The 26232-nt window shown below is 44.0% G+C and overlaps 1 long non-coding RNA gene across 1 annotated transcript; it reads right to left on the minus strand.

Moving 5' to 3' along the window:
• Positions 1-16008: 16008 nt before the first annotated feature.
• LOC125942363 (uncharacterized) lies at positions 16009-24749 on the minus strand. Its single transcript, XR_007465039.1, has 3 exons — positions 24679-24749; positions 19084-19142; positions 16009-16114 (listed from the first exon to the last, which is right to left on the minus strand). It is a non-coding gene; the product is annotated as an uncharacterized LOC125942363 (long non-coding RNA).
• Positions 24750-26232: the final 1483 nt, after the last annotated feature.

A 26232-nucleotide genomic window follows, 5' to 3' on the forward strand; every position in this document is an offset into this window, starting at 1 on the left:
ATGGGATGCTTCCCTTCTACAGTTTAAGAAGTTATCCCATTTTCTGTCCACATCAGCCTCTGGTTCACCCGTCTTCTTTCAGCATCTGTGTTCCCTGGATGCTTCCTGGCGTTTCTCTATGGCCTTCTTAACCTCCTCATCCCACCAGCTCTTGGGCTTACGTCTTCTGCTCCCTTTGGGCGTGACTCGTACCTTAGCAAGATCTAGCTCAAATAGCCCTGTTAAATTTGCATATGTCCATTCTGTTTTTGTATCCTCTGAAATTACTTCCTCAATTTGTTGGGTTGCTATTTCAAGCTGCTTTTCCGAGTAAAATATCCCACCTAGTTGTTCATTTTGCCTCCTACCTACTTTCATTTCTCTTCTAAAACTCACCTTAATACGTTTGTGATCACTACCTAGACTTCTGGAGCCATATTCATCTATGTTCATTACATTTAGCCTATCGTACATCCTATGTGACATTAGTGCATAATCTATCATCGACTGCAGGCTCCCTACCTCCCATGTTATGTGCCCTTCACACTTTTCAGTACTGTTGCATACAACTAAGTCATGCCTTTCACACATATCCAGCATCATGTTGCCTGTTGAGTCTGTGTACCCGTCCATGTCTTCTAAGTGTACGTTCATGTCTCCTAGTATAATAATCTCGCACCCTCCTCCATTAATGTCACTTCATATACATTCCAGCATTTTTTTCCTCTTTAGCATTTGCTCCTGTCCACAGGTATACAAAGCCAAGGAGTGTCTGCTCACCTGCCACTTTCCCTTTCAGCCATAAGTGCTACTTGCATTCCTCTTTGCCAATTCATACTTTCATGAATGAATGCCCCAATTTCACCACCTTTTCTGCTGCCCTCTGTTCTATTGCAATATTCCCATGCATAGTCAGGATTACAGGGTGGTTGCTCTATGTCCCTAAGATGTGTCTCCACAAATCCGTATACCATCAGCTTTTTCTGCCTTAGTTGCTCGTCTATCTCCTCCCACTTCAGCCTATTCCTACCACCTTGCATGTTAATATACCCTATGTCCGAATAACCTTGCCACTGGTGCTTACGTCTATTTCTTCTCCTACAGACTCTACGTTTCTTGAATCTTGGGGCCTTTCCGGGTCCGTCTTCATCTACACTGGTGGCCTCAAGGCTCTGGGTCCCCCCAAAAAAGCCTTAGCTTGGCGCCCTATCCTACTACCTACCCTCCTGCCCATGTCACCATTGTAGTGAATGCCATCCTGTGCAAAAGGGTGCGAGCCAGGCTCCTACACGTCCCAGTTTACGTCCATTATGCCGTACCACGGGTCCGGTACAGCAGCGCCGTGGCGCGGGAGTTCACACAAAAAGGTCCTTGCTTCTCCCATGCATTCGCGCGACGCGTTGGACACTCTCCCATATTCTAGGTAACTCTACCCTGGCTTCCATCCTCACTGGCTAGCTGTGGTCACATTATTAATGCAGGCAGAATAAGTTAACAAAAGTTTGCTGTTACTTTGTACATCCACTTTATTTCATTATCTGATTCGCGTCACCTGTTGTGGCCCGAGCCTTCAGTTTAATGTGAACGATATTTATCACAAGTACCAGCATTATCTGCCTGGGCAGTGCTTTATTTTCTATGCTCTTGTTCATTCTGCCGACAAAAATTATGCTGACTAGTGCCTGCAAAGTATGTCCATTAAGTGTTTTCCTGGCACTTTTTTCTAGCTGTAAGCGTACTGCTACCAATCATTCCTGGGTGTAGGTTGTTGGACGTTAAAAGTGGCCACGTTGCTGATCTTTATTTTGCACAGGCCATGGTTCCACTCATTAACAACTGTTTTCAGCTGTGCTGCCAGACTATGGAAAGAGGCGCCTCGCCTCTTGCTATTTGGCTATTGGCTAACATGAGAATATTCTGAACACAAATTTTCACAATTATGTCAGCATTGGTTATGTGATCGAAGCCAGCCAATTAGGACGAATTCCTGGCAAAATTTTCGAGTGACTCTGCTGGCAGAATGCCTGCTCCCTATATTATATTAGCCACACTGTTTTGGTCAGTGTGCAGCATTTTTCTTTTGACACAAATTTACTACCCAGCTACGTAAGATATTGTCAAACCATCAATTTTAGGCCCACACACATGGACACTTCTTTAATTTATCATATTATAGAAATGGTACCCAAGCCCAGCTTAGATTTGCAACATCGTCTTAACTTATGCATGCAGTTGAGTTACTGCATGTGAGAAAAATCATCGCGTAACTAGTTTGAATTATTCCAGTACAAAATATTATTCATATTTATGTATTGATTGTATAAGTTGTGCTGTTCAGTTAACGCAAACAGTAACACATCAACACAAGTTAGATGCATACCTTGCTTTTACATGCATGTGTGTGTGAATAAAACAGCACAGATCCTAACATAACACCAGCACCAGCTAGACCCAATAAAAGTTGTCCTATGCAGTATTCAGCTGGTGTTATTTAAATTTTATCATGTTATGCAGTAGCGACATTTCATACCTATATGTAAACCAAACTATGGGTTGTATCTGCTCCACTTGAGAATGCATATTTAAGACCAATGACAGTACCCGAGGCAGCAGCTTTTTATTTAGCTGTTGCCATCGCTTATTAGAGAGGTCTTGTTGGTTATCCTGCTAAACAACTCGTATAGTATAAAGTTCTGTGCTTAGTATAGCAGCACTGAAATACTGAATGCAGCTACACTACTTTGTACACTGGCGAGATGAATTCCACTGCTCATAGTTCTGACACATGTTCTTCAGCCATACATGGCGACTGCATTTGGCGTCATGAGTGCTAGGCTGATTTTCACTTGGGCCTTTCAATGAAGTAATATCTGCCTCATCAACAATCAATTTAGTGGTAAGCCACCACTGAACCAATAGCTCCAAGATCAATTCCTGCATGCTTTTGGCGAATCAAATTATGTACAGAAACTATTTATGATACATCACTTCAGCTACACCAATAATCATACAGCTGAACCTGCGACATGTACTTTAGTCATGGATATAGCCAGAGGAACATTCAGAACATGGAATAAGTGCCATGTGTGAAAAATGGAGACATATGGTGCTGAAAACCTGCTTGCCTTCTGACTATTGACATAAAGACAAATTCCAGTCTGTACTTTAGTCTTCTCTGTTGGAGAGTAGAATATCAAAGGAGAGGTGCAAAACAGATGTTGAATGTAGCAGTCCATTACGAATGTGCTACTCAATTTGTGCCAAACATAGCTATCAGTGTACAAAGCATTGGACATGTGACCATATGTATGTCTGACACATTAAACATATTTTACACTGATCATTCTGAGCTCTAAATGTGAAATGCATGCTATTTTCAGCAACAAATAGTGCATATATATACATGTATATATATATATATATATATATATATATAACCTCTCTACAGAGAGCTTATGTTACAACAAAATGTCACAGTTTCACCTGAAAGGCGAAGCATCAATTGTGATAGCAAAATAGTAGTACAAAGCTATACGGAGTAAGGATAGTTTTATCAGCTGTATAAACTTGGACAGGCAGCAGCACCAGCAATGCGCAGAACTGTTGTCGAAGCCGTCGGCATTCTGCCCGCGTTCGCACCGAACGCGCGCAGCCTTGGTGACTTGCCAGTGCCTCTGGGGGCAGCTCGAAGGTTTTCGACAAGATCACAATGGGGTACAAGTCGAGCAGCGAAGGAAGTCTTTACAGTAAAAGCTCGATGATACGAATCTCACGGGGTCACGAAAAATATTCGTATTAGCCGAAATTCGTATCATCGAAACACAATTAAAACTACTGTCGAATCTCGATAATTCGAACTCGAAGGGGCCCGAAAATTTGTTCGAATTAAAACGACGTATTTTTGAAGTATTCGTGCACCATAGCACGATGCACGAACGGTGCGAGTCGTGAAATATCGCGGCGCACAAGCGCATAGCAAGCGCGGGCCACGAAACTGCCCACGCCGGCTAACGGTCGCTTCCCGATAACGCCAGAAAACGAAGCTTCAGGGAGCGAGCGGGCGGCGCTGGCACACGGGTGCGCGCGGAGACCGTCGAAGGTGAGGGAGGAGGGCGGCAGGGAAGCGGATTTGGCCGCGTCAACTCCGCCGCTTCGGTGGCTCCCCTCGCCCTCCCTCTCAACTCCGTGTAGCTATCTCACCTTCGACTCCGTGCGCGCCCGCCGCCGTGCTGGCGCCAGCTTATTTTAGCCGCCCCCTGAAGTTTCGTTTTCTGCCGTTATCGGGAAGCGAGCGTTTGCGGGCGTGGCAGTTTCGTTGGCCCGACTGTGCCTCCGCCGCTGCTTCCCTCTGCGCTGCTGCCGCAGCGTGCAAGGTCAACACGTGACTAGAAAATAGAGGAGAAGGGTTCACTGCCATTTTATCCGCCTGGCTGAGACGTCGACACTAGTGTGTGCTAGAATACGGTTGTCTAGAACACTCTAGTCGGCACGTACACGCTTGTTCCGGCGCGATGCAGAAATAGCGACCTTGCAATTTGAGAGAGGGGGAAATTTCCGCCGCGGTTTTTTTTCCCCGTTCCTTCGCGCGCTGTGTCTCTATGGCGGTGTCGGAGCAATGCCGGTCGGAGGCGCCGCCGCGTTATTTGGCGCGCTGCTAAGAGCATTGTCGGTACGCGGTATGTTCGAAGTAAGCGTGTTCGAATTAACGAGATTCGACTGTAGCTAAATTAAAGAGTCAGAGGTGAACTCACTCAGGCACATGTACGTAAAAAGCATTTATTTCTTGAAGCGCCACCGCTTCAAACTCTTCGCGCCCAGTCGCGGAGTCCGCGCTGTCCGGCGCCGCGCCTCCGCACCAAAAGAGGAGAGAAAGCGCGTGACTGCGCGCTGTTCTCTTTCGCGGCCGTCGGTGGGGCGGCGTTTATTCGTATCAACCGACGCAGGCTGAAAATCGATTCGTAACAACCGTTCTCTAGCACGTTGCAAAGTAATGGGGCTCGGCCGGGACCACAGAAAAATTCGTATCATCCGGGAATTCGTATTAGCCGTGATCGTATCATCGAGCTTTTACTGTACTACATTCTCGCCTCGCAACGTTCCTACATTTGGTGCATTTGGTGCCACAGCTAAACATCGCCTCCCCTCCATCCCGTCCCCCCAGTCTTTTGCGCGACGGAAGCAGTCCTGTTTGTTCTCCGCCGTGCGTTCACTCCCCTCGAAAGCGTGCTTCGCTCGTGCGCTTTCACTCGCACATACTGCATACTGCGCGCGGCGACGATTTCATCGCCGTTGGACTCTATACAGAACCTCACTGCGACGGAAGAAATCTGATTGGAGTGTTGATATAATTGTGATTGCATTAAAACTGCAGAGAAAACCTCAGGAAACTACTTGCGTTATGACTGGAGTTCACAAAACGAGAATTTGTGTGGTGTCCTTCCTGTTCATCGATGTGGTTTTGCACTATAAGTATAAAATGTCACCCCAGTAAAGCTGAGCAGCCACCCTTACATTTCAAACACCTTTTTGAATGCTAGGCAGTTATGCTTATAAGCACATTCTGTCAGCAATCCACCACCTTAATTTAAGCGCAATAAAAAGGGATGATTGTGCATAACCAAGCTGTTCTGGCGTGCCTGCAGGATTACAGCAGTATCTGGTGGCACCGTATAGTTCAGGCGTAACAGCGAACAACTAGTAAAGAAAGCCGCTGATACAAAGCTTACCTATATGTAGGAACATTATATTACCTAAGCCACATGCAGAGTTGCTTTCAGCGCACTGAATTACCATAGCTTTGATTTGCAGTTATTTATACTGCACACACACACAGTGCTGCAATAAAGTCTGTACAATGGTGAGCAATACAGCAAGAAATGAAAGATTACTTGCGATGTGGGGATTGCTAAACTTGCAATGTGCGGAACTGCTAAACAATGTGGCAATGTCTAAAGCATTAAACGGATGTTGTTAACCAACGTTTAGAGATGTACAGCAAAATGACAGCATTCTAACGGCAAAGCCGTCCCTGGATGGCCAGTTGCATCGCCCGGCTTAGCCATTAATGGGTATTCACAGGCAAGGCAAGGTCAGTGCTGGATGTCCGATACAGTGGCTCTGCCAGCACTGGCATTACGGAGGCATCAGCGGGCCTTCGTAGGCCCAGTGATGATGATGATTATTGTTGTTTATTGGCGCAAGGGCCAGGTGTGGCCAAAGAGCGCCAGGACGATGGTAATGGCTTGTTAGTGGTACATGAATAGTCAATTATATGAAGGTTAGATGTGGCATGGCTGTAAAGGGGCCTAAAAGCAGTCGCTGTAAAGTGCGTAAAATCTATACGTAATAAGATTATGGCAATGACTAATGATATGTACTATAGGCATGAGCAATGCATTGCGATAGAATGATATGACTTCCAAAATATTGCAGATGCAAGAATTAGCCAGAAGCACAAGTGCCTAAACAGAGCCCTTGAGACACAAGGGCCTGGAGGCATGTGCTATAAAAAACAATCACAGCAACATCCTCTGAAGAGAGGATGCGCTACGGACTTGTTGGGCTAATAACATGTAGCACAACATCATTCAGGAATGCGAGGACTGCTTTGGTGTTAAAGAGCGGTTCTTTACCGAGAAACATAGCGGGATGTAAAGGGACATAATAGCGATATGCTAGAGGAAAGTGTTTCTTTCTTTCTCTTTCGGCTTCCCGACACTCCAGGAGGACGTGGAGGACGGTGAGCCTCTCACCACATCTACCACAGGTTGGCGGGTCATTACCACTCAATAGAAAATTGTGGGTGCCGTACGTGTGTCCTATTCTTAGACGACAGAATAGGATATCAGTTCGCCGGGTTTTTGTTACGGAAGGCCAGTAACCTAACTGTGACTTAATCAAATGAAGCTTATTACTTGTTTCTGCATCCCACAAGCGTTGCCAGCGGCTTCGCAGTTTCTTTCGCAAGAAAGGTTTTAAATCTGTTGCAGGAACAGCAGCTGTAGGGTTAATAGCGGGTGATGCGACTGATGTGGCCATTTGGTCGGCAAGAACATTGCCCTCGATGCCTCTATGCCCAGGCACCCAGCATATAATGACATGCTGGTTAGTTGCGTATGCTCTACACAGAACAGAATAGAGCTCAATAAGAACAGGGTTTTTCTGTTTACAGGGTGACTTCAAGGCTTTTACAACGCTTTGGGAGTCTGTAAATATAATAGTTTTTTGAAGTTTTGATTTCCTTATGTGTTTTACGGCTGACAATATTGCGTAGGCCTCAGCCGTAAAGATACTTGTTTCTGGGTGGAGTACGCCGGATTCCGAGAAGGACGAACCGACGGCTGCATAAGATACTCCGGCATGTGATTTAGAAGCGTCTGTGTAAAATTCTGTGCACGAGTACTTGGACTGTAATTCTAGAAAGTGCATTCGGATTTCTACCTCTGAAGCGTGCTTTGTAACCTCTATAAATGATATATCACATGCTACTACCTGCCACTCCCAAGGTGGTAACAGCTTGGCTGAAGGCATTAAGCAATGTTCGAAGAGTGGGATATCCATTTCTTCACTAAGCTCCCTGACACGCAGTGAGAAAGGCTGTCTTACAGAGGGACGATTGCGAAAAAGTGTAGCACACGTCGTATCGTTAACGGTATTAAAACACGGATGCTGATGATTAGAGTGGACTTTAAGGAAATATGTGAGGCTGGTGTATGTTCTCTGCAGATGGAGTGACCACTCATTTGATTCGACGTATAAACTTTCAATGGGGCTTGTTCTGAAAGCGCCAGTGGCCAGGCGGATACCTAGATGGTGAATGGGATCTAGCATCTTTAGCGCGCTTGGGGCAGCAGAGTGGTATGCTACAGCACCATAATCCAGTCGCGATCTAATGAGGCTCTTGTAAAGATTCATTAAACATTTCCTATCGCTGCCCCATGTTGTGTGAGATAGAATCTTCATTAGGTTCATTGTTTTTAGGCATTTTCCTTTGAGATATTTTATGTGGGGAATGAAAGTTAGCCTGAAGTCAAGTATGATGCCTAAAAACTTGTGTTCTTTGTTCACAGGTATCTGCTGTCCATACAGTTCTACACAGGGATCTGGGATCAGGCCTCTCTTTCTTGTGAAAAGAACACAAGAACTTTTGTGGGGGTTAACTTTAAACCCGTTTTCGTCTGCCCACTTGGACACCTTGTTCAAGCCCTGCTGTACCTGTCTCTCGCACACTGCGAGGTTACATGACTTGAAGCCTAGTTGTATGTCGTCTACGTAGACGGAATAAAAAATAGCCGGTGGTAATGAGGCACGGAGTGTGTTCATCTTGACGATAAAGAGTGTGCAGCTGAGCACACCTCCTTGGGGTACACCAGTTTCCTGGATAAATGGACGTGACAATACATTGCCGATTCTGACACGAAAGGTACGATTAGACAAATAGCTTTCTATTAGGCTTAGCATATTGCCATGGATGCCCATTCGCGACAAGTCTCTCAGGATACCGTAACGCCATGTTGTGTCGTACGCCTTCTCCATGTCGAGGAATACCGATAAGAAAAACTGTTTATGTACAAATGCGTCTCGGATATTTCCTTCAATGCGCACAAGATGATCAGTTGTGGATCGCCCTTCTCTAAAGCCACACTGATAGGGATCAAGCATATTGTTCAGTTCAAGGAAATGTATGAGGCGTCGATTAACCATTTTTTCAAATAGCTTGCACAGGCAACTTGTGAGAGCTATGGGACGGTAACTTGCCGCCAAGGAAGGATCTTTACCCTGCTTCAATACAGGGACCACAATCGCTTCTTTCCATGCGGACGGAAGGTATCCGGCAGCCCTAATAGTGTTGAAAAGTGCGAGTAGTGTCAGTTGTGTATCAGGGTGTATGTTCTTAATCATGTCATACATGATTCTGTCGGGTCCCGGTGCAGAGCTCTTAGATGCGATCAAGGCAGCTCTCAACTCGGCAATACTGAAAGGAAGGTTATGCGGGTCGTTCTGTCGACATTTCCGTACGAATGGCTTAGATTCTTCTCTCTGTTTATATTTAAGAAAGGGTTGCGAATAGTGGATTGAGCTTGAAACACGCTCAAAGTGCTCCCCAAGACAGTCAGCCTGGTCCTGCAAGGTATTTCCTTGGTCATTCACCAGAGGCAGCGGATGAATTTGGTGCCCCTTTAGCTTTTTTAAGCCATTCCACACTTTTGCCTCCTGTGTGTATGAATTTATAGACGATAGAAACCTCACCCAGCTTTCTCTCTTTGCCTGACGTCGTGTCCGCCTTCCCTGTGATTTAATGCGTTTAAATTCCATTAGATTTTCTGCACTTGGCGATCTACGCAATATGCCCCATGCCTTATTCTGTCTCTTTCGCGCCTCTCTGCAGTCTTTGTTCCACCACGGGACACGTCTTTTAAGTGAACCACCATTCGTTTGTGGGATACACTTTTCAGCAGCATTAATAATAAAAGCGGTAAAATATGCAACAGCATCGTCGATACTAAAATTGTTTATAAAATCTCGTTGTAAATAAGTTAAATCTTTAAAATGCTCCCAGTCAGCCGATGCTAATTTCCATCGAGGAATATTGGGAGGGTTATCGTGCTTAATTATTAAGTTTAAAGTTACAGGGAAGTGGTCACTTCCAAAAGGATTGTTAATTACATTCCATTCAAGGTCAGGCATAAGAGAAGCAGATCCAATTGCTAGATCTATTGATGAGTACGAATCGTGTTGGGCGTTATAGTAGGTAGGCTTCTTCTTATTAAAAAGGCAGGCACCAGAGGTCAGTAGAAAATTTTCGATGAGGCGACCTCTCGCGTCGCATCGCGAGTCTCCCCACAACGTGTTGTGAGCGTTAAAATCTCCCACGAGAATGTAAGGTTCAGGAAGCTGGTCAATAAGACTATAAAAATCTGTTTTTCCGAGAATATAGTTTGGGGGTATGTATAAAGAACATACAGTTATCAATTTATTAAAAAGAATTGCCCGAATTGACACGGCCTCAAGGGCCGTCTGAAGGGGAACATGTTGACAAGCTACAGACGTGTCTACAACTATTGCAACACCACCGGACGACGCAAGAGCGTCGTCTCGATCTTTCCGGAAAATGGCGTACTGCCGGAGAAAGTTGGATTGTGTAGATTTGAGGTGTGTCTCTTGAACACACAGCACCTTAGCATTAAACCTGTGTAGGATTTCTTTGACGTCATCGAGGTTGTGTAGGAGTCCTCTGACGTTCCATTGTATTATTTGTGTATTCATGTTGAAAGTGTTTTTTGTGCTGTGTGTTTAAAGAGACTACCTTAACTTACAGAGCCCTTGTCGGGCCCTGTGATGCGGGCTTTTTCTTTTTTGGAGCGATCGCGAGATTCTCGCGGCTCCTTAGGCGCTGGTGGCGCCGTCTGACCGGTTGTTGTGTCCATCGCCTCTTGCGAGGCACTGGACACGCGCTCTTGCGAGCGGTTGGTTTGACGGGAAGGCCTCGCCTCGAGGGACGAGGCCCTGGAGGCCACCAGCCCGGAGGTCGATGGCCCCTTCTTGAGAGTTGGCGGAGCAGCGCTAGCTGCTGCCGCCGAGGGGGTGGATGGCGTCACTGGCGGCTCACTGTGTGTGGGCCGGACAGCCGCCGGAAGCCGTTGCGACGCTGCCCCCTGACGCGTCACATCGGCAAAGGTTTTCTTGGGCAGGTAGGATACCCGCCTGCGTGCCTCCTTGAACGTTAGATTTTCCTTTACTTTAATTATTACAATTTCCTTTTCTTTTTTCCAGGTGGGGCATGACCGCGAGTATGCGGCGTGCTCCCCATCACAGTTCACACAATGTAGCGAGTTTTCACAAGAGTCAGATGAGTGTTCATGAGCACTGCATTTCGCACACGTTTGGCGGCCTCGACAGTTCTGAGAGCTGTGGCCGAATCGCTGGCATTTAAAGCATCTGAGAGGATTTGGAACGTATGCCCTGACACGAAGTTTGATGTATCCGGCCTCGATGGATTCGGGCAGGACACTTGAGCCGAAAGTGAGCACCAGGTGCTTAGTCTTGATTTCTTTGCCGTCGCGCCTCATCTTAATTCTTTTAACGTTTATCACATTCTGCTCACTGAAGCCCTCCAAGAGTTCAGCCTCGGTTAGCTCCATTAAATCATCATCTGAAACAACGCCGCGAGTGGTGTTCATAGTACGGTGTGGGGTCAGTGTTACTGGGATGTCCCCAAATGACACTAATTTCGGCAGCTTTTCGTATTGTATCTGATCGCGGAGCTCCAGAAGCAGATCACCGCTTGCCATTTTCGATGCTTTGTAGCCTCGGCCAAGAACTTCAGTCAGAGATTTCGAGACAAGGAAGGGTGAGATCATTTTTACTGTCTTTTCAGGTTTATCGGAGTGGATGACGTGAAATCGTGGAAAGTTTTGTGTTCTGTTGCCAAAAAATTGAAATACATCTTCGGTGCGCCCTCGTTTCTGAGGGCGATCAGGGAGTTTAGGGAACGCGCTGTCCATGAGTATAGCTGGGATTTTCGGCAGCGATGCCAACCACCCACCAAGGAGCCCAACGCGGGGACGTGACAGGAGTTCCTGTAATGGGAATCCTGCCAACACCAGTTGTACATCACTGCTATAACCAAATACAGCATAGCCAAGACTGGCTAGCCACACAAGGTTAACCCTCGCCGCCAGGAATGTTGGAAGTGAATAGAAGAGAAAAGGAGACAGGAAAGATTGAAAGTGGGGGAGAAAGACGAAGATTTCGTAGGCCCAGTCATCCCGCCTGAAAAGCAACATGAACCCTAGTTGGCCCCATGTGATGTGCTGCCTGGGAAGTCACACTGCATTCGAATGAGAATGGCAAGTAATTTATTCAATCAATACAGTTATACGGCATTCATTACAGCCTCTCCACACAAAGAACGCGAGGACAAGAACAAAAAGCTGCCAAGTAACAGCTTGACATGGTTCTTGCCCCTACCCTTGGCAGCCGAAAACGAACACACATATACATTGCATAAGTACGCTTTTTAGTTCGCATATTTACCAAGTTGGCATAACTGAAGTACATACAAAACCTGAAGATTAGAGTACAAAGAAAAAAATTGCATCGAAAAATATACGTCAATTACGAAATACAAACATTGAATGTCTCTTGAGCACACAGGCTAACGCCTTCACCTGCTTTGAAGTATGCTAAAGTGATTGTCAATTATTTTTATCGCAAAATGCATGGGTGCTTGAACTGCTAATTGTGTGATACACTGAACTACACGAGAAGCGGATTCAGTATAGTTCCTAACATAGCTGGTGCCCCTTTCAGCGATGCAGTACATAAATACGCAAGCTATTGTGTGTTCTCTATTGACGGCGAGGGAGAATATAATAAAGTACCTATAACTGCGTACACATACAATATAAAATGTAATGCTTTTATCTCATGCATGCTGCACTGGCCCCCTAATTGGTTATGTGCTCAGTGTGTCCGTCGTCGGTGTGAAATCCTGCTCACATTTGCTTCGGATCAGCCTTACGTAAACGCGTATGAGCTAGAGCTTTCCCTGGAACTTCGTGCAACATGCAAAACATAGAAAATAACTTTTTGTAATAAGATCGATCGTGGTAAGCTAAAAGCACACGACGATCGAGATGACAAAGGGCGTACAAATGCAGCACAATGTATGGCTGCCGCGCGTGGCTCAAATATGATACTCGTCTTAAAAAAAAGTATAACATACTAGACGTCGTCTGGTATCTTTCACAAAGCACCTCAAGCCCCAAAGATACGTGTATAGTTACAAAGATCTCCCTGAAGAAAGCTTGGCCAACTGCACAATGTTGCGACTGCAGTGAAGCAGACAATGCTGAAGCTCAGCAAGTAGGTGGTGTTTCCCCACAAGTAAACACTCACTAAATTATCTCTGTGGTACATTTCTGTGTTCTGAAATGTGATTGCATTAATGAACACACGCTTGCCGGCATTCACCAATGCTAAGGCGGCGGCAGCGCTTTCGGAACCAGCCATCGCAGGCGACTGACAACTGCTCACGCGGTGTAGGCCGCTGCCACCAGCGCTATTCCCGCAGTCCCCTCACCATCGGAACAAAAGCATGGATGCCACCTACATGTGCTGGAAGGTGCTAGATGGCGCCGTCTGCCCAGAAGCAAGCGTGAAAAAGGAGGCAGGCTGCATACACGCCTCAAACATGCCGGTACTCTGCGGTGAGAATAAGGCGTGTCGCCAGATTACTTCTATGCTAATCGCATTAATGTCGATATAACTTGAAGATGTGTTCTGCCGGAATTCTTTTCCAATTCTTGACGAGCCACTTTTATCTGGGCGCAAGCGCAATGCCGACACGACCTACGGTGGAGGGGCAATAGCGAGCTTCAACGACTACATTACATAAGGAAAAATTGTGATAAAAAAAGCACTCAAGCAAGAAATGACTGCAGGTCCGAGGCACTTGTTCGCTTCAACGTTTCACGACACGTCATAAGTTTCAATTAGGATCTATGAAAAGATACATATGATGCATGCAATATTGTTTTCCTATAGGCGTAAGCAATTATTCAGCTTATTTGCTCATCGCAGAACTATTGTGCTATGTAGATTCGTATTTTGCATTATAGCAAATACCTACCTTTCCAGCAAATCGGCAATAGGCTTAGACCCACCCCACCACACAGTCCACGTGACTACCGCGGATAGAGCTCTCTCCAGGGTTAACCCACTTCTCAATGAACCACCTTCGTGATCGGCCCATTTTTGATCACACTATCTCCAGCATTGGTGCACTCTACTGCTACACTGTCGCCGAGACCGAGGCACTCAACACCACCTAGACAGCACATGGCCTGTTCTCTCCTCACGTCATGCTTTCCGGCCCGAAATTTTCATTGCCAAGCCTGGCGGGACGAAAGCGCATTGGAAAAAAAATTTTCATCAGTTTATGGTGAAAGTTGAAGGTAAAATGTTGCTGGACACTTCCGTACATAAAAAACGGGGTTTCCGTAAAACACAGTCTGTAAAAATATTTTCCATAGAAAAGAAAACGGAAGGAATACGGGCAATTCTGTCATCACAGAATTGCCCGTATTTGGAAATAAAAGAATGGTGAGCTCCGTAGGACGGAAATTCTGTAAACTGAGCCCGTACTTGTGATTACAATACATGCCCGTACTTTTCTAATGAAGAAACTGGGACTATTGACCCTTTTCGTGGCGATCCCGTGGGCGCTGCCATGTTTGATCACGTGGTGACGCGTCCATTGCTTGCAACTGCCTCCGTTGCCTCCTTGTTTACAATGGAAGTGTATGACATCGGCGTGGCTTAGAAAACCTGTTTTCGGAGATATCGTAGACGGTGACTAGGTAGACGACACGAAGCTTTGATCGCAGCTTTAGAGAACATGCTTTGATCACAGCTTCAGAGAACATGCAAATGCGCATTCGAAGCTGATTAAGCTATGTCCGAACAACGCAAGCAGCGCATATGGTGCTTGTTTTAAAAGCGAGCTAAATATGTATTCCAAGCTATCCAAGCTTTCCAATTATGAATTCAGTCAGGATTAGTGTGTTTTGCTCTTTGTTCTTTATTCGGCAAATATTTTGAAGCAGTAGCTTGTCAGTTGCTGACTCAGTGAAGTTCCTCAGTGCGGCCACTATCCGATTTTCTGCCTAATCGCTCGCAGGTGTGCTCAGTTCCGGTAGATTTGTTCTTGCTGCGCACAAGGCTTGAAACATAGCTGTTTTGTACATTGTAATACCTTGTAGCAAATATATATTACAGCTAGTAACTCGCTTACTCTTGTGCACCGTCACGAAAAATTCAGCTTCGACCATTCGTGCGCCATATGTGTAGTCCGTCATTTATTGTGCGTATACAGTGCGCATATATTCAAGTGTGCGCTTGTTAACTCATTCTTGATACGTCGGCGATAGAGTGGGCGTAAGTTTTCCTGCCATTTGGAGAGATGTGTAGAGATAACGTGCGCGAAATTTACTATGACAGGAAGCGGCACTACTCCCTTTGTCATTGTTTAGCTAGTGGTACTCCCTCTTGCCGACATTCTGGGGATGAAGCCCTTTCTTTGAAGGTTAGCGATACAAGGCTGGCGGATGAGCAAATTTCTGTATCCTCGAGGAAAGCCGTACATCACGAAGTGCCGGTAACACATTCGGACAGTTGCAGCCGCGGTTCGCGGACTTGGCCGCACAGATTCATTCTATTCCTTAACATGCCAGTCACTATTATTGCAGCCAACTATTGCACACGTCTTCAATCCACTTGTTTCAATCTAGCATGATTGGAGCACAGTGTGTTAGTTGAAACTCAGTTGCATTTCCGACAGCTGATCGCACAGAAGCAAGGTAGAAGCGGTAAAGGTTTCGTATTCGTGCGCGGTCGCTGAAGAGAGGTACGCCGCGCCGCCATGAGCGCCATCGCGTTTTTCTAAAACAAACTGCTCCGCGAAAAGGGTCAATAAAAAGCGGACAGACTGTGGTGAGGAAAGGTATGCACATAAAACTCACAAAAAACAAATCGCAAATGAATACACACTATTTTTTTCCCTTCTGGTGTCTGTTTTCCATGCTTGCATTTCTGTACCATGAATCCATACAAGCTTGTTCAGATTTATGTTGCTTTGTACGAACAGGTGCAAATGCTCTTTGAAAAATTTCTCTATTTTATAAATGATAATGCTGGTGTATATCTCCAGCCAATGGGAAATTTGTTTGGTTCATTAAATTTAGCTATACCAAGTTGTACATTACAACATGGCTAACTCACATTTCAGATATAGCTTTAAACTTGGCACAAATCAATGCACATAGGCGGACATACACCACACTGAACGTGCTGTGTTTGTAAGTTACCTCTTTGAGTCATTGTCTTCTACACCGTGTCATCTTCGTATAAATGTCATGTTGCACTTGGGTTCTGTACATGACATATACAAAGCAGATATATAAATTCCTGCCAAAAAAGCAACAAGCCACCTGAATCTGAACAAAACTGAGTGTTTATTGTGCTTTACTGAAAAAAAGAACTTACATGACTAGACACTAGAAATGGACTGACTAGAGGAAGGATTGGTTGAGAATTGGAATGACTGGTTGCTTGCAAATGCCTTCTACTTTGCCTGGAAAGGAAAAAAATGAATTAGCACTCATCAATATTACCACCATCAGCACCATGTTTACTCAGATAGATCAACAATAAATGATTTCTAATTCACAAATTCATCACAAGCGCTCTTGTCAAAACAAATGATTCATATTCAGCTTTGATGGTATTTGTTCATAGCCTTATAACATGAAAAGCTTCAGATAGAAAGAACCCAAGTCTATTGACGGTTTGCTTGGAACAGGCAAAGATGTCACGTGCACATTACGACATTCAGAGATTACGGTTTCCACATTTAGGTAGAGCTGCCATGACCACATACTACGGACCATAGCTTTAAACTTTCACTGCTCTAACAAACAACCTTGCAGATTTCACTATTTCCCAAAAGAATGAAGCCCTTTTGATACAAGCTCATGTTGTATAATTCTGACACAAAACAAGCAAGCCTCTGTCCAAACAAGTGCTGTCAAAATGACAAGCTGATAGAATAGTAACAATACACCCAAAGCATGGCTTGCACCACAACATGTGTGCCTGTCAGCCCCTTTCAGATATGGTTTTTTGCGTCATGAAAGAATTATCAATGTGTCAGTAGTATTTTTACTGAAGCAATAAAAATTTAACTTTACAGTCATCAGTGCATCAACATAACGTCGCCATCTTTTTAAAAAGTTATTTGCCGTTTTGTCAGTCCAAGCTTTTCGAAGCAACCTGTAGCACTTTCGTGATGTATGTGAAAGGAACCTGTAACAAGTATGCATGTTGCCAATATGGAGCAGTTGCAGGCAGTACCGTTAATTCTGTCCATTCCTTGACTTGCAATTCGACAACCAAACAAATGCAACATGCCTTTTCAGATTGCATTACTTCAAGTGAATGGGCTTAATTTGGTAATTTTTTTTAAAGAATCTAGCCTCTCCTAGAAAATTTTAAAGTAGACCTCAAACGAAATCAATGCCCAAATGTGAGCACATGAGCGCTTCCCGTGTTCTTTGATAGCCAATGAGGGCTGAGCTATTTGCCCCAAATTTCTGCAACTTTCATGGCAACTGGATGGCAAAATTCCATGCTGTTAATAGATGTGGATAAAAAAACTTCGGTGAATATGTGCATTATTGCCTTTTCAAAATTTTTCTTCACATTGAAGCAGGAATACTCCATGATAATTAGTTGGAATGAATGCTACGGGCCTGCAGTCTGTTCCAAAATATTCTTAGAGCTCTAGCAACAACTTTTTCTTTAGGATCTAACTAAAATGTGGATTCGGAAATTCTAGAAAAAAATGCTTCTAATTGAACAGTTGCTTCTATAACCCATTCAGACACGAATTATGATCGACTGTCGATACATAAGTGAAACATACATAATTTTATGCCAGGGTGCTTGAGACTCCACTGAAAGCAAATGAGGGTGGTAGAATGACTTTTTGTGCATTTTATGAAGAGTCATCATAAGTACAGCCTAACTAAATATTTGAGTATTATAAAGTCAGTCATGCTACATTTCTTTAAAGAAGAATTGAATCACCCGCTCTAATTACATGTACAAGTTATCTATTGACCACAAGCATTTAAAGAAAGAAAAAGAAGTTGGAAAAGAAAAAGAAAGAAAAATAAGAAAAAGAGGTTGGTATTGACATGCCGCATGCCAAACATTACCTAAAAAATGCTAGTGCATTCACCAAAGTGGTACTCTGTAATGATACATATCACTCAGAAATGGAAGAAAATAGGTTAGCAGAACCTTCAATTGACCCTAAGCTTAATATTTTGCTGTATTCCTTGCTATCACTACACAGAAATAGCAAAAATAGGTCGTGTCCACGAATGTGGATGCCATGTCTGAAGAGAATAACTTTTTTTTGAAAATATATTTTTCTCTTGCGAAACTGATTTTATTGTAAGGCTCAGGCAGCTAAATAAAATTTTTTTCATCAAAATTAAAAGTGGTCACCATGCATGTCCACTTGAATTTATCTGAACACACCCTGCTGTCGGGCGGTGCAGATGTTGCCAGTTGAGAGGCCTGCAAGAAGGCACTAGTGATGTTTTCGAGGGCGAGAAGGCAACGGAGTACGTTAAGGCAATTAGTCACAGGAGTCCTGCATCAATAGAAGAAAATTTAGAGAATAAAAATTGGTTGGAACACTTATGTCACGCACTATGGAGTCACGACCAACAGCTTAACATTATTCTCAAAAAGTACCATCACTGCATTGTGCTAACGCTAACCTAAGAGGCTGAAACCTGGCATGATAAAAATGAACCTTGAGAATCCAAGGACTGCTCCACAAGCAACGGAACAACAAAAATTGATAAGCATGATAATTAAAGAAAAATGCAGTCGAAGACGGCAATGAACTAGGCACCATGAAGAAATTAGGAAATCTGCAGGCATAGGATAGAGTCAGTTGACGCAAGCCAGACATAACTGTAGATTGCTGAGAAAGGTCTTCGTGCCGCAGTGGACAAAATGTGTGGGAAAAAGCATTGATGCTTTGTTTTCTCTTCCTGTTCTACCTAATGTCTATATACTGATCAGCTGAAGCTGCACGATAAAGATGACTAAATTGATTTATTTCTTGAACCTTGCGTTGTGTCCTATTCATGAATGTTTGCTTTAACACCTACAACGCGTAACATGAATTTTGCCATGCTGCCAAGGCATAAGTCTCTTGTTTGTGCTCTGAAGACAAGCGACCTGATGAAGACTAGCTTCTTGCCCAAACATGATCTCTAAAGACAGCTGTCATACGACAACTGTTGATCTGTTCTTAGAAGCGAGAATTTTGCAACAAACTTTTCAATGAGCTATGCAATATGATGATGAACCTGTTTCGCAAAACTTCAAAAGTGTACCTGACCTTTGACTCACTTTTGGGTGTAAGTAAACATTACAAAATTGTCGCTGTGAACAGCTGGCTCTGATTGCTACACAATTATAGCATGTACTACACAAAATAAAACCTGTAATAGAACTTACCAAACACAGTATTGCTGTAGTGGTGGTCACAAGGTTCCTCAGAAATGATTGTGCTCCTCCTGGAAGAACAAAAATGTTAAGCTCGCACCGACAGCACGAAACAATGACTCCGGAACGTTTTTTGAGTTGGGGGGGCACATATTGTCGTCTTTGTATTATCTGTCTATTATTTTTTTCCCAATATGTGTTTACATTACATTTTCTTATTTTAATGATTTGTATACTTTTATAGACATCAATTATTCATGTTTTATTTATTTTAGCCGCCTTGAATTTTACGTATTTGCATCCTAGCTTATATATTCTGCATTGGTATACACTTTAAAAATGGTTGCAAATTTTAGAAGTATTGAAAACCTGTGCAAACCGTGCAAATGACAAAATGGTTTCGAAAGAGGTGAAAAATCATTTTTAATATTTCTGCATTCACTCCCGCAGTGAAGCGAAGGTGAACTGACGCAAGTACACAAATTTGATACAAGTAGACAAGAAACTAGGCACTAGGAACAAAGCTAGTATCGCAGATTGACGAGCTTCATGGCTGGCATGACAAGAGGGCGTTGGGCAGGAGAGGTTGTCAAAGGAGGCCGAAAGTTGCTGTTCGTTCTGCCGTTCTAGACACGAACTCTTTCGTAACGCTATCCAAGTGCAGTTCTGCAGCTCTCTTCTTGTGCACGTGGAGGAGGAGAACGTATGTCAGCACCCTCTGGGTTACTCGAGTGCGCAAAAATGTTTTTAATCACCTCAGAGCACTGAAAGATCGCTCTCCTGAAGTAGCTGACGCAGGCATAGAAAACAGGAGTTGCAGGTACGGGACAACCTGGTCCATCATCTTACGCATATCTACATACTTCCTCTGCAGATATTGTAAAATGCGTTCACTTGCGGCCGGACTGTCATCATGCAGGTGCGTTGGGAGCACGAGTTGCGCTGAAAACCTACTGGTGTCAAAATCTGCCGCATGTGCTCCTAAAAGCTCATTTAGGTGGTTTGCCGTGAAGTTTCGACTTTCAGCAGCGTCAGTCAAAATGCGTTCAAGGCTAATCAGCTGCTCCATGCCAGGCTGTTCAAATTGCGGTCAGATCTCGCTGGTAATACAATCGATAGCGGCAAAAAACTCTTCTCTGTGATGACTTGCCATCAAGTGCTGCAGGCTCCTAAGGCTTGTTTGTGTATGTGAATTGAAGCCTTCTGGGCAGCTGTGAAACTCTCGGCACACGAGGTACCTTTAGCTCTAACTGTGTTGCTCTTGAGTTCGTACGCTGTCATAGGACATCAAATGAGGCGTCAGACCTTAACCTTGACAAGCAGTCACAAAGAGCCTTGGCTGCTTCTTTTGTTCCTGCAGCATGGTAAACTGGGTGTTGAAGCATCCTCGCCTGGGCCAAACAGGGCTATAGAAAGGTCGATACCCAATAAAGTTTCGAAGTTCTTTAATACTTTCTCGTATCAATTTATCGCTGTCTTGCTGGTGCCACTGAGAGAGCTTTGAACTTGTACCAGTTCCTGCAAAGTCACCTGCGCCCTTTCATAGTTCTCAACGAACCTGTCCATTGATTTTACTCTTACTGTCCACCTCTTTGGACACAGTGGTAGCAGTAGGGTGTTTGGCCTGGAACAATCCTGCTCACCGGCATTATTACCTGGAGGAAGTACAACGCTCAATTACAGTGCTTAAGTACGACAATTTGCATGTCAGGAGTAGTCTTTCCTTTCTGGGGCAGTCTAAAGCTGACGATCGATCTTTAGTGCAGGTTTTCTGCATTTGCAAGAGTTGTGGTCAGTGTTGTTGGGTCTTAAGAGGTAGTTTGGAAATACAGTGTCTGGTGATTGCCTGGCTTGTTTATTATTTTGTAGGGAAGTGCGGTGGTACGAGGGAAATGTTTCTGATCCATTGATGTGTTGTTCCCTCTCCGTGTGTAAGTCGATACTCTGCCAATTTTTTGTGCATCTGTTTGCGTAGTTGTGATTTAATGAAGAGTGGTTACTGGCATGTTCAGTGGCGTGCCTACTTTTGTGGCTTCTTTACTGGCCATCGTGCCACCGTTGTACGTCCAGCTGAAGGCCGTTGTACGGCCTTTTGGAAAGCATTGGACCACACAACCACCAGTTTGAAAATTTAACTATAGCTCTTGTCAAAAATTTGATTGCAGCGTAAACAGTCAGTAAGGGTCGCCCCCCCTCCCCCCTCTGGAAAAATGTTCTCCCCCCCTGCCGGTTCCGGAGTCCCTGGCACCAACCCACACAAACGAAACTGTGCCAGAACATGGAGAGTTCTAACTAGATACAGTCAACCTGCTGAGCCATCTCGTAGACACTCAATGAGAGAATGTACTTTCATGGAGCCTCTACTCTATGAAATTTATGCAGCAATACAAACATGCTAGCACATAGATTCAAAATTGCATGTATGAAAATTCTCAGCAACAATATATTTCCCAGAAACCACATTTCACTTCTTCTGAAGTGCAACAACTGACTGTCTAATCTATAGTCAGAAGGTGGAAAATTTAGAATCCTTTCTGGTAAATAACTAACCATACCTTTACCTGTACCCAGTAATACAAAGGTGAATTGCAAGTACTATACTGATAAAAAAAAGAACAGTTCACAAAAAAGAACACGAAAGACTGGTCAGAAAAAATATTGAAATAAGTCGCCACCACTGCGCTTTGCAAAACACTCGATGTAACAACAGAAAACCAAAACGTTGTTTTTAACGATTAGTCAGCGCTCTATATCTTCCCGCCATGAATTTTCCCGACCAGAGGAGCTTGCGCCAAACCTCGGATGTCAGTAGATGTAAGAGTTTTAGATGGAGACCCTCAGTTGGCATCTTGCAATGTTTCAAGGAGCATCCCTCCTAAATCATATTCATGTAATATTTACTGAAACTCAAGGCATAGTACTTAAACTTGTTCACTGTTTTGTGATAAGACAGGAACACGACCGACGCGGGAGTCAAAGAAGCATCTTTATAAAATGCCGGAGAAACTAGTAAAAAGCAAGTCAAAAGCAAGTTTCTACAACCTCTCACAATACTGAGCTATTTCCTATGAGCGTTTTAACATTTCCTTGCAACATGCTGGACTGTTTAAGCAGACATAGCTTGAATCGCTATATCTCAAGCTTTGGAAGCAACATCGCATAATACTTGGTAAAAAAGCACAGTCGAATCCCTACCCCGACTGCACAGTCCCTCTTTTTTTTTACACCAACACGTGTAGATGGATTATGTCATCCATTTGGCATAGTTTCTGATTATATTCCAAAGCATGAATCTCAAAATTACAAGATCTGTAAGAATATACCCATGCGATAACTGGGGGACAGAACGAAAAGATGGGAGAAGGCCAGACAACACAAGCACAGGCAAAGAATGTTTAAAAACATATATATATATATATATATATTCCAGGCTTGTTTGTCCTGCGTAGTCGCAGCTGCAGGACAGCGCTATGTTGTAAACAACCACACAGTTGATGAACTGCTGTATGTGTCTTTTGCTTCACTTCGCGTCAAGGCTTGGTCCGACTGACTTTTTCGCACAATGTACACCGATTGCTCTATATGAAAAATAAAAGTTCCAGCTCTCCCAAAAGTCCTTTTGAGACTATGGCTGACCTTGTGAATATAGCAGTGGCCACGTCACTGTGAGCAAATGATAGACCTGGGTTTAGAAGCTCTCCTCCACTTGGTGATGCCTCGACTTGTTGACTACGTTTTTTCGTGCTCCTGTGACGAGCTTCACAGCCAAAGAGTGCGCTGATGTGGAAGGCAGAATACCCTCCTTCAAACATTGAGCATAGCACCAGCACACAACACTCACCAAAGCAAACCCTGAGGTCCAGAAATGTAAGATCACTGTCTAGTGGTAGTTCTTTTTTTCCATACATGAACACATGTAGCCCTGTAGAAAAGACAAGAAAATCACTCTACCCATTTTGTAGCCTTAATTCACGTAATATAGAGGAGAAAGTTGCCAATGAAGCAGAATACCTTTACTACACTGGTGTCCACTGTAGCTAGTGTTTTACGATTAACTGACAGTGTTCCGGTTTTGAGAAGTCGCCAAGTAAGGCTACCCGAGGGGTTGAGCCATTTTTTAATGTCTCCTGCACAGTGCCAGGGGTGTTCATGTAAGCAAAACTACGTGAAGACAAGCTCCGATATCTGGCCTGAAGAATTTCTGTGGTGACTATCCCCCACAATCAAAGGTGGTTTGGCCTTTTCTATTAGTGCACTTGCACACTCACACGTGTTGTACTACAGTAACACACAAGAGAGCACTTAACAGTTTGTACCACCACAAAGAGGAGGGGAGTTTCTAGACCTACATACAATGTTTGCTTTTAACAATGTTTGCACTGTCTTTTGGCATGCATTGCCGAGAAGCATTAAATGGAGTTGGACGTAGGTGACATCTCAGGTCCGAGGACTTCAAAGCCAAAGCCCACCAATGCTATACAGTATGTACACAAAAACAGCCATCAATTCAAGCAAATTGGTGGGAGAGTTGGAACAACTTTTTTATTTTCAAGGCCAAACTATCTGGGCATGTACAAAAATGTCAACTGGACCAGGCCAAGATGTGAAGTTTACATCAAGAAGTATGTGTTGGAGTTCATAGGAAGTGCATAGGACGGTTGGTGCTGTTTACAACATCCTACTGCCCTGAAGCATGAACTACGACGATTCAAGTTAGGAAACATGCACAGACCCTCGACACAAGATGGGGGAGCAGCGTAGCTATTGATGCTGCTTTGTGCAGTTATATACCAAATTTTGAGCAATGAAGGATCCTCATGACAGTTTCAAAATTTACAAAACTCGCAGAATTGCCCCAGATATGCTAGCGTGTCATGACTTAATCTGCTCGGCAAATTTAGGTATTCAGATGAACTGCAGGAGCGTTCTGAACTGGGCTGGTTGGTGCATGTTTAGAACGAAAGCGAATGGTGCTACAGACAGGACGAAGTGAATACATTGCTACGTCCATTGCCTTCATTTCGCTCTGGCATTAGTGCTGTTCATTCCCTTCTAAATATTCATATATCTTGGTTGCCTGACCACGTGACACAGCTGCGTGCTCAGGCTATAATGTTACATTGCTATGTTGCCTTCCAATGTTGCACGAAATTCCATCGCGCATCTTCACCTATTATATTTAGCTGAACAGTGGCTAAGAGTGACCTTAACTGTGGTAGCACTTAGTTACCATAGAGCCCACACTTGACAGTCTTAGAGATCAGTATGCAGGCGTTTTTGCATACACATAAAGGCAATACCAGACAATTATTTTATTAGTGCATGTTTTATCTGTTCAATCAAATCCTGAATTCTGGCCCTATTAGTGTTTTTTAACACCACTCAGATATGCACCCTAGATGGACATGAAGCAATATCACTTCCAAGTAGACGTCCTCATGCTGAACCAATTGTTTGCCACAGGAAAAACAAAACAATTATTCTTGTGGATGCATCTGCAACAATTATTTTACGTGCATAGGCCTCGTTATTCCACCAACATTTGCAGTCGATATCCATTAGCTCTGCATATGGAAGACCGATATACCATAGAATGGCACAGCTTACCAGAACGAAGAGAACCACCCAAAAGACTGCCATGCCACTGGTATTGCAAGCAGGCCCCCATGGCCGAGAAATGAATGCAAGGCAGCACACAGATATCCTTCACTGGTGCAACAGCTGCAATTAAAATACTGATATCAGTTATTTTCCGACTGGCCTTCCAAAGCAAAGTGCAAACATTAACAACACAACAATCACATGCACTAACAATGCTCACACGCATTTTCGAAAAATTATAGTGATGCATATAAGCTGAAAATTAGTCTACGCAACTCGAGACAGTCAGTGTGAGAACCGTCCTTCAACATCAGAGTTGACATATCTTTTGGCTTGTTTTTATACTTATTTGGAACATTTCTAGGTTTGGAATGTCGATAATGCACGTTTGGCCACCGCTGTTCTGTCAAGGTTACATTAAAAATTACTTATTGCATGCATTTGCTTTACAATTACAGCCACATTTCGGCAGAATTTAGGTGGCAATCCTCACTCCCAGAATAAGTGAAATGCTCACGTATTGCGTCAGAACGTTAATCGTGAGCCTGGTAGCTGTCAGAAGAAACACAATATTACGAGCAACATCTCATGCAAATTGCCTGGTGGAAAATAATCCGTTTCTTTTGCAACGACCCTTCACGGGTGTCACGCGGACATATTCAATTGCGATCGAGCACAATTGCTCGGGCTCGATCACAACCAAAAGGGCACCGTGTGGCACCCGTGTTACCTAACATTGCAAATGGCACAAGGTTACGGCAGCAAGCACGCTACACCGTCCTTTCATTGTAATGTAGGGGCACGCGCATCGAACCCCCCCCCCCCCCATCAGGGGTTTATCCCGAATTTCGACTGTGGGGGGGGGGGGGTGTTACCAGTACGCGGGGGGGGGGGGGGGTAAGGTTTCAAGGGGCTAGCGCTCTTTTACCAGAAATGGTGACGGAAAAGCTGCGAATTAGCAGAAGTACACTAATTCACCTTTTAAGCACGCATATTAAACATCTTACGAGGGAGTTCGTCCTTGTTGGTGCATGTAGAGCTGATGTTGTGCAAACAATACAACGAAGGTGGAGACAGGCAGGCATGAACAAGCGCTGTATAGAAGGTCGAAATGTGTGCATAGTTTTCCGGGATTATAAATTCAGTACTATATTTAAACACCCATGGCATTCTGTCACCCCATTTGAAAATTGCAAGAACATAAGGGACAGCATTTAGAGTTTTCGTTTGATTGCACAACGTTTATTATTTTTTTCCATGCAATACAAAGCAAACAAATTCGTAAACTACAAGTCTTATTGAAAGAACAAAATTCAGACGTTTTCAAAACTAAGTACATTATCACTTTGCACGAGAAAAAAAAAACAAGCACAATAGGCATGGACAATACATATACCTGAAACATTCAATACAATTAAAATATAACAACTAAAACAAGGAAAAAAAGCTGGCAGTTCCTATGCCCTGTGGGAATCGATGTTATGTTAAGCAGTGTTAACGAAACGACCATGAGAGCACCAAGACATCGGTGGCTGTTTCATGACCCACACGACACAAACG

Source organism: Dermacentor silvarum, chromosome 1 (assembly GCF_013339745.2).
Source record: "Dermacentor silvarum isolate Dsil-2018 chromosome 1, BIME_Dsil_1.4, whole genome shotgun sequence".
In the NCBI taxonomy this organism is placed as follows: domain Eukaryota; kingdom Metazoa; phylum Arthropoda; class Arachnida; order Ixodida; family Ixodidae; genus Dermacentor; species Dermacentor silvarum.